The 8703-nt window shown below is 36.6% G+C and overlaps 1 long non-coding RNA gene across 1 annotated transcript; it reads left to right on the top strand.

Annotated features, from left to right (window-relative positions):
• Nucleotides 1-245: 245 nt before the first annotated feature.
• Nucleotides 246-2034, top strand: LOC141499998 (uncharacterized). Its single transcript, XR_012471819.1, has 3 exons — nt 246-279; nt 898-1142; nt 1969-2034. It is a non-coding gene; the product is annotated as an uncharacterized LOC141499998 (long non-coding RNA).
• Nucleotides 2035-8703: the final 6669 nt, after the last annotated feature.

The raw sequence follows: 8703 nt of genomic DNA, 5'->3' as shown, positions 1-8703 counted from the left end.
GAGGCGGCTCCGCGGCGCGCTCCAGAGCCGGGCCACGCTCCTCTCCGGCCAGTGGAGGGAGAAGCCCCGCAACGCGGGCCGCCGCCAGCCGCCCGCCTCCCCGCCGCCCACTGGCCTCAGGCGCCGCAGAAAAGAGGTTTCGGGTCGGCGCCGCCGTGCGCTCTGGAAACCTGCCCCCCGAGGTCTTTGCAGACGCTGTCTTTTCCCTGCTTCCCTCTTGGCATCCCGAGTACTTTACCAGTTCCGCTAGATGGCAGACAGAGGATATTCACTTATTCGGTATCTATTGATTGAATCTCTTTTTCATGCAATGTGTTATTAGGTGCTGGGCAAAGGAGGGCCTACAGACATAAATAAAGCAGGTCCTTCTCTGAAGGTGCTTACAATGTAGTAGATTGTAATAACGGGGTCAATGACCAAGGTGCTCAGTGTACATGCCTGCAAGAATGACTCTGTAGTAGATCATACCTACCACTGAAACCCTCCACAAGGATTATGGATGACTCGGGTGGAAGCCTGAGCGGCCCCTCTGAGGGATGATTTAAGGGGGTTGGGTAGGAGTTCCAGGAGCATGGTTTGATAGTCTCTCTGGAATAACAGGTACAATCTAGTGGCTTAGAGAGACCTACATCTATCATCTATCTATCTCTCATCCATCATCTATCTATCTCTGTCTATCTATCATCTAACTCTCTGTCTTTCTATCTATATATCTATACCTGTCTGTCTGTCTTTCAGTCTGTCCATCTATCCTTCTATCTATCTAAAGTGCAGTGTATGTCTGTGTTGTTGTTTTTGAAAGGACCAATGACATCAAAGGATGATGTCTCGATTTGTGCTATGAATTGAAGTGAGGCAGAGTTGAACAAGTTGTATCTGCTTCACTTTCTGTTCCAGAGTCATTTAAATCCCGAGGAAAGACAAAAGTCAGGACCACCAACAATCATCTGGGATGCAGTGTTGTCTTTGATGCCTAATCAAGCTCTAAACTCTCTACAATTCCTATTTCAACCACCTTCATGGCTATTGGAACAAATTGTTCTCCTTCACCCATTCCACCAGAGGAAGTCTTCCCAAGCTTGGGGTAGACATCCCTCTAAGTCACCAGTGGGACTGAAGCCTCCTGCCTTTGAGAGCCACAGGTAAGAATGGGAGTTTTCTGTATGTGTGTGTGTGTGTGTGTGTGTGTGTGTGTTTGTATATATGTGAATGTATGTATATATTGTTTATATGGATATACATATCTATATAAATACCTTTTAAAATATATTATTGAATATAATTATATACAAAATTATATATATATGTATATTACATATTACTCCAAGAAATACTGGAGAAGAGGGTACTTTCAATTTTTCTCCTCTTGTCATTGTGGCATTTGCTCAATACTTGAGGCATTTTTTGGTTCATTTTTCTGGTTTATCTTTGGCTCTCCATGATTACTTACAATTTAACTTCTTTAAATAGATATGCCTTTTCCATATTCCCACTGAGATGGATTTCAGTGTAGAGGTGGGAAAGTTTTTTGTTTGTTTGTTTTTTAATGTAGAGCAATATATTTTTTTATTCCATAGAAGCAGCATTATGAATAGAGAACTGGCCTCAAAGCCAAGAAGACCTGGATTCAAGTGTTGCCTCTGAAACAAGTCAATTAACCTCCTAGTGATCTCAGCAATTCTTTGAGACCATAGAGAATTTGCCGACCTGTAGAGGAAGAGGGAGTTTCCTCATTCCAGAGTTCCCAATAATAATAAAAGCTTGCATTTATAAAATGCTCTAAGATTTGCAAAAGCACTTTACAAAGAATATCTCATCTTATTCTCACAACAATAGTGGAAGGCTAGGTCTTATTGCTTTCCCCATTTTAAGAAAATTGAGGCAGGGAGTGAGCAAGTGATTTGTGCAGGGTGACATAATAAGTGTGAGTTCAAATCTCAGACACTGCCTTATCCCTGTTTCCTATAGGAAGACCAATATGAGCATACTCAAAGACTAGGATATCATGGTGTGGATTCATACTTCAGAAAAGGATTATCCCAAATGATCTTTAAAGTCTCTTCCAACTCTTGTGGAGCTTGAGAAAATACTAAAGGTAACATAAAATGGGAAGTTGACCTAAGAGCCCAAATACATTTGTCTATGAATTCCCCCATTCAAAAAAACAGGAAGAAGATTAAAATGATGCAAGTCAAAAACAGTATTTGGTAAATTTAGATCTGCAGATAAGCAGCAAAACATGAAATGGAATTGCATTTTTATTCTTAAATTTGTTAGCAGTTTGCTTTTCAAGAATTTTCTATATATCCTCTAAAAGATGGCTTGCTTTCTGGAATTCTACTATCATTATCCTACTGCTCCTAAGAGCAGTTTTTGAAAGAATATTGGTTCAGTGCTGCTAGAAACAACAGCACAACACCTGGACAATCACATAATAAGGAATTTACCATATGTTTTCTGACTGACAGGCTTCCTAATGTAGCCACTACTCTTAATCAGCATGATTGCATTAGAATTCTGTACTTAGGTGTATTGATGTCTCTAAGATTTCTTTCTGTCACATATATACCATAGAAAAATCTTTAAAGGTACAGCCTTTAGAGACTTCTTTGTTAAAATTTCAAAAAGAATGATCCCTTGATGACCTAATTCTGATTGCTTCTTTATTACTATATTCATAGGAATTAAAAATATTTTTATGATTAAACTTCTCCGATAAGAACAAAGAACTTGTATCTTATTCATTCAGTGTATTTCTGAAACTGAAATCTTCCAAATAACTGACCAAGATTTTAATTTGCAGCTAAAATATTCAACAGAATTTCCCCCATTTTACATGGCAATCTCCACATCCCCCCTTCCCCTGCCATTTTACCCAAAGTCAGTAATTTAGTCAAATGTTTTGGGGATTGGCTTATGCTTTGGAAGACTTGGTAACATTTATAACAAAAGTCCAGAATGAAATTTGACTCATCTTTTTATTTTCTTGGACAAATTAGTTCAATTCAGTATATTAATTAAGCAAGAACTTACCATGTGCCTGACACTTTATACACAGGAAAAGGAACAGACTCCTAGAGGGATAGATAAATAAATACAAGGTGATTCATGGAGGGAGAGCATAACTTCACAGATATCTTTAAGATGATAAGGAGAGGGAGGGATTATTGAAGAACACAAGTGCCACATAAATACCCACAAAATATTAAAAGAACTGGATGAAGCCTTTTGCTATGGAGGTTTTATATTGTCATAAACAAGAATAACAAAGAATAATAGGTTAGAGCACTCAACTTTTTCAGATTCTTGATTTTTAAAGAGATATTATACAATGTGGAGTCTTTGGTGGGAGTCCAAGGACCTCTGAGACATAAATACATAAATTAAATCATTAGGCTTAATGGAAATTTAATTATCTGATCCATTCCCTGTCTCCATGTAGGATTTTTGTCTAAACCAGATATATTACTGCATGGAGAAATATTGATTACCAATAATATGCTATGGTAAGAACCAAAACCAATATATTCAGTAAAAAGCAACCATATTGGATATTATGTATATCTGTGTAAATGAGGTCTATCTTTGAGGTGAAATAATTGTGAGGAACTGAAGTATTTATTCACAAGATATATGAATAAGGGGAAGAGAACTAAAGGTATGTGGGGAAAAAATCTCAGATATTACTAATAACTGAAAAAGTTGATATCACAACTACCAAATTATGTGCCCAATTTTCCATTTATTTAAAATATGAGACTTTTACACGTGAATCAAAGGCATCATTAATGAGATTATTAGTAGGGAATAGGCAGGTAATATTTTGAAGGATATCACATTTTTACTGTCATGCATTTGACTGGATGAAGTAGACAATATAAGATCCTGCTGTCTTTATTATTTGTAGCTTATGAAAAAAATTTTAATTCGATAGAGTAAAACATTGATTCAAAGTCTGCCTTATAACAAGGTATCTCTCAGCCATGCATCAAAATCATTCAAAATTCTTTGAAAGTTATGGCCAAAAACATAGTCTTGTTTAATGACTTTCTGATTATAAACATTAGAGAAGATATAACTAGAAACATTTCAAAAGCATTTACCATTTTGATTGCAGAGATCCAAAGTATGGAAAAGGTTGAAGAAGAATTTCCTGCAAACAGTGAAGTCCTCCGGATGCTCTTCTTTGCAAATGACACTGTGTGAGTTACATCAAGGCCAAAACATTGTGGTATCTGCTGAAAAAAAATATGAAGAACTTGGTTTGATCATTCAACAAGGAAAGATCAAAAGGATGAATTGTGTCTATTGCCCAGATTGTCATTTGAACTTGGATAGACAAACTATAAAACTTGTTCATCAGTATGATGATATAGGTCAGATAGTATGAATGGTTGTGAAGTTAAATTGAGAAAGAGTAGGCTGGATTTACTTTGGGAAATTGCAAAACTTCTTTAATGACATCAAGGACAATCCTTCAGACTGAGAATTTACATATATTATTTCCTCTGATGAACCAGGTCTTACTCTTCTGAGGTTTAAGCATTTCCTACTCCCCCTCATCTGTAAATTTGAGATAATTTTCTTTATTTGTTCTCTCCTTTCCCCCTTCTCCCAGCATATCTCTCTTTCTCAACCTTCCATTTTTCCTTTGAGGTCATCCCAATATAAAAGACTCTGATCTATGCTCTTTAAATTTTCTCTTTCTAACTGCCCTAATAATGAGTAAGTTCTTGGGGGTTAAATATATCATCTTCCCCTTTGAAAATATGAACAGTTTGACCTTATTAGATTCCTCATGATTTGTCCCTTACATTTACCTTTTTTATACCTCTCTCTAATCTTGGATTTGAATGTCATATTTTCTATTCAGTTCTGGTCTTTTTATCATGAATACCTCGAAGTTCTCTGTTGCATTAAATGTCCATTACCAGCTTGTAGAATATATTCAGTTTTGTTGGGTAGGTTGTTCTTGGTTGTATTCCTAGCTCCTATATCTTCAATATTTCAAGACCTTCATTTCTTTATGATGAAAGCTGCTAAGTCTTGTGTGATCCTGATTTTAGTTCCATGGCATTCAAATTGATTCTTTTTTTTTTTTTTTTAGTTTTTTGCAAGGCAAACAGGGTTAAGTGGCTTGCCAAAGGCCACACAGCTAGGTAATTATTAAGTGTCTGAGACCGGATTTGAACCCAGGTACTCCTGACTCCAGGGCCGGTGCTTTATCCACTATGCCACCTAGCCACCCCTCAAATTGATTCTTTATGGCTGCCTGTGGTATTTTCTTTTCTGACCTGGGAGCTCTGAAATTTGTCTATAATATTTCTGGGAGTTTTTAATTTTGTGAGGGCTTTCAGGAGATTATTGATGAATCCTTCATTTCTATTTTGCCCTCTGCTTCAGATATCTGGGCATCTTTCCTTGATATTTTTTTGAAATATCATATAAAGGCCCTTTTAAAAAAATCATGACTTTCAAGTAATCCAGTAATTTTAAAATTCTCTCTTCATCTGTTTTCTAGGTCGGCTGTTTCTCTGATGAGATAGCTCACATTTTCTATCTTTTCATTTTGTATTATTGTTTCTTGATATCTCATAGAGTCATGGAAATTTACTCAATTGTAATTTTTAAGAAATTATTTTCTTCACTGAATTTTTGTACCTCTTTTTTTTCATTTGATCAGTTCTACTTTTTGAGGAATTGTTGTTTGGTGTTTCGAAGGTTATTTTATCTAGGGTGAGGTGTTTTCTTTACTTTATCGATCTGTGTGCTGGTTCTTACCCAGGAAAGGATTTGTTCTCTCATGACCACAATTCCTTTTTATCTTGAAATTGTGACCCAGAACTAGAACCCCTTCAACCTTGTGATCACAATAGCTAGCACTCTTTTCTATTCTGGAGCTATAATCCACAACAAAATAATGGGCAATGGAGTGTTACTATCCTGAACCCGGTATAAATATAGGGGTCTCTAATAATCTTTTTTTCTGAACAGATTCCACTCACTTTACCATCTCTGGGTAATTATTGCTGCTGCTTCTGCTCCCAGTTCAAAGTGGCATAATTGTGACAAATGTCTTTGGTCTGGCATTGCTGCCTTGGCTAGTCCTCTATAGTCTCGTCTAGTGCTGGAAATGAGATCTTGTTCTGAGCATGAGGTCCAAGATACATGGATTCTCGGAGGTGGAGTTGAAAGATCCCCTGGAGATGATGAGATTCTCAAGTTACACTTCCTTTGCTTTTATTTAGACATAGGATATTATAAGGCCTCTTAAATGAGATCCACAGACCCTGAAAAGAGATTGGACAGTCAATATGTGTTAATAAAACTTAAGTTTATCAAGAACACAATGTAGTTCAAGGCTTTGAAGGACTCATGTGGGAGATGGATTGGTTTTGTTATATTTGCTTCTAGCAAGTAGAACTATAATCAATAACAATATAGTTGCAAAGAGGCAAATTTAGCAGTCAGAAAAAAAAAACTTTCTAATGATTAGAACTATAGAATGGGCTAATTTGGAAAGTAATGGACTTCCTCTCAATGAAAGTTTTTCAAGGAAAGCCTTAACCACCATTTATTTAATATATTGGAGAATTCATTTTGTTTATAAGTTTTGTCTAGATGATCATGGAAATACCTATTCTAAAATTTTGTTATCCCTAAAGTTCAGCACAGCCTAAAACTGTCTCCTGCTGTATTAGCTCTTAGATAGCTTTGAGTTTTAGGAAGTTCCTTCCTTCATTAAGAGGAAATATGCTTCTACTCATTCATTCCTAGTTCTCTCTAATACTATATCATCATTCTAGCTCTTTGCATTAATGAAGGTAACACTCATCATCCTGGGCCTTTTCTTCTTCTGACCTCTTGCTCCTTCCTCTGATTTGTATGTGGCATGGTCTAAGAACTCTCACTGTCTTGGTCAATTTCCCCTGTATACGCTTGAGTTTATTAGATTTTTCCTTAAATGTAGTTGAAAAATTGCCACAGTGAGCAGGGCAGAGAACAATGGGATCATTTCTTTTTCCTATACACTGTGATCCTCTTTATGCAGATTAGGGTAGCACTGACCATATTTTGAACAATCATCTCAATCTTAAACAGTCTTTTTTCCCCAGGAAAAAACAAAACAAAGCACTGCATCTCATTATACCCACAAACTCCTAAATATACTTCTACCCTGCCTGTAGACCACAAATTCCTGAGTCCAGAAAGGTTATCTCTGTTTAGAGAGGATGAGAGAGAGAGAAAAAAGGAGGAAGAACTCTTACACAAAAATATTAGCTTTGATTTCTTTATGATAGTGTTTTGGGGAAAAAAATTTAAAGACATCTTTAAAGTTGTCAGTAATGTTTTTTCAACAGCTTTGATTTTATGGTTTATTCCCATCATTCTCACTAATATCTTGAGAGTTCTGCTCATTCAGTACCACTCTTTTCTCTGATTATCATGTATTCAGAAGAGATAAGCATTGTCTTTCAGTGTGTGTATAGTACTTGCCCCTAGGTATTCAAATGCTTTCCTTCTGATTAAAAAGCCCAGCTGCAATATTCAACACTTAAAAGTTCCCCAAAATGTCTTTTTCTGAGTCACCACTGAGTGTTGTACCCAGGGATTTCAAGGTCAATATTTGTAATAACTAGATACAGAAACTTTTTAATATGTTGAATCACTACAGACATGAAAAGTCTTTTTTATTTACTTTGTGAAAGTGAAAATGAAAATGGAAAATGGGATGAACAAAAGCTTAGGGAAATGTATCATATCTAATGTCTAATAGAAATAGCTTGACTCCACAAACACATCCACACACAGAGATCAAACAAAAGAAGAATTCTCCATCAGTGTTGAAGCACTTCAGATCCTTTTATTGATAAATGATTTTGTGCTAATTTATCAAAACTACAATATATCATATATCATAATGGAACCTGAAACAATATGCTAGAATTTTCAAAGACATGAATTTAATCAGTCATCCAGAGTGTAGAAAAAGAATTGATGAGAATATGTTGGTTGGTTCTTGTCCTTCCTTCTCCAAGAAGATCAAAATGGGCATCACTATGTTTGAGACAGTTTACAGGGTCTGACTGTGGCTGATCAGACCAATATGAGGTTGGAATACTCTACCACAAGTTGCATACAAATAGTCCATGAGAACACCTGAGATGCTTATTCTAAATTTAAATGTGTCATGTTTCCTCTTTTGATGCATGTGTAAATTGGATTTAAGTGAGGTAGAGTTGCATGAAGTCATCATGATCCATTGGCAAGACAAAGTTAAGACAACTGGTGATGAGTCTGGTGCAATGGATGACATTGGCATCATTGACGTCTAACCAAACTGAGCATTCCACAGCACCTGCTTCAGCTGACTTCATCATCATTGGGACAAAGTGTTCTCATCTATCGGTTCCACCAGTGGAAGCCTCCACATGCTTGGGGAAGACACACCCCATAACTCACCAGTGAGTTGGAGACTCCCTTGGTTATCATCAACTTGGTTTAACCCACCTTTCAAAATGATTTACCAGGGTGTAACCGCTGTGCATGCTGCAACTTCTTGGAGCCACAGGTGAGAGTTAGGTGGCTCAAGTGAACATTAAAGATGGAAGGCAGTCCTGAAAAGGGTTCAGAAGTTATCACATAGAGGTACTAGTCTTCCTTGAACACAACCTACACTCCTAAAAAATTTTGGTGAGAATA

This window comes from Macrotis lagotis, chromosome X (assembly GCF_037893015.1).
Source record: "Macrotis lagotis isolate mMagLag1 chromosome X, bilby.v1.9.chrom.fasta, whole genome shotgun sequence".
Lineage (NCBI taxonomy): Eukaryota > Metazoa > Chordata > Mammalia > Peramelemorphia > Peramelidae > Macrotis > Macrotis lagotis.
Note: the sequence above shows the minus strand (reverse complement) of the source record. Positions and strands in the feature narration are given on the sequence as shown.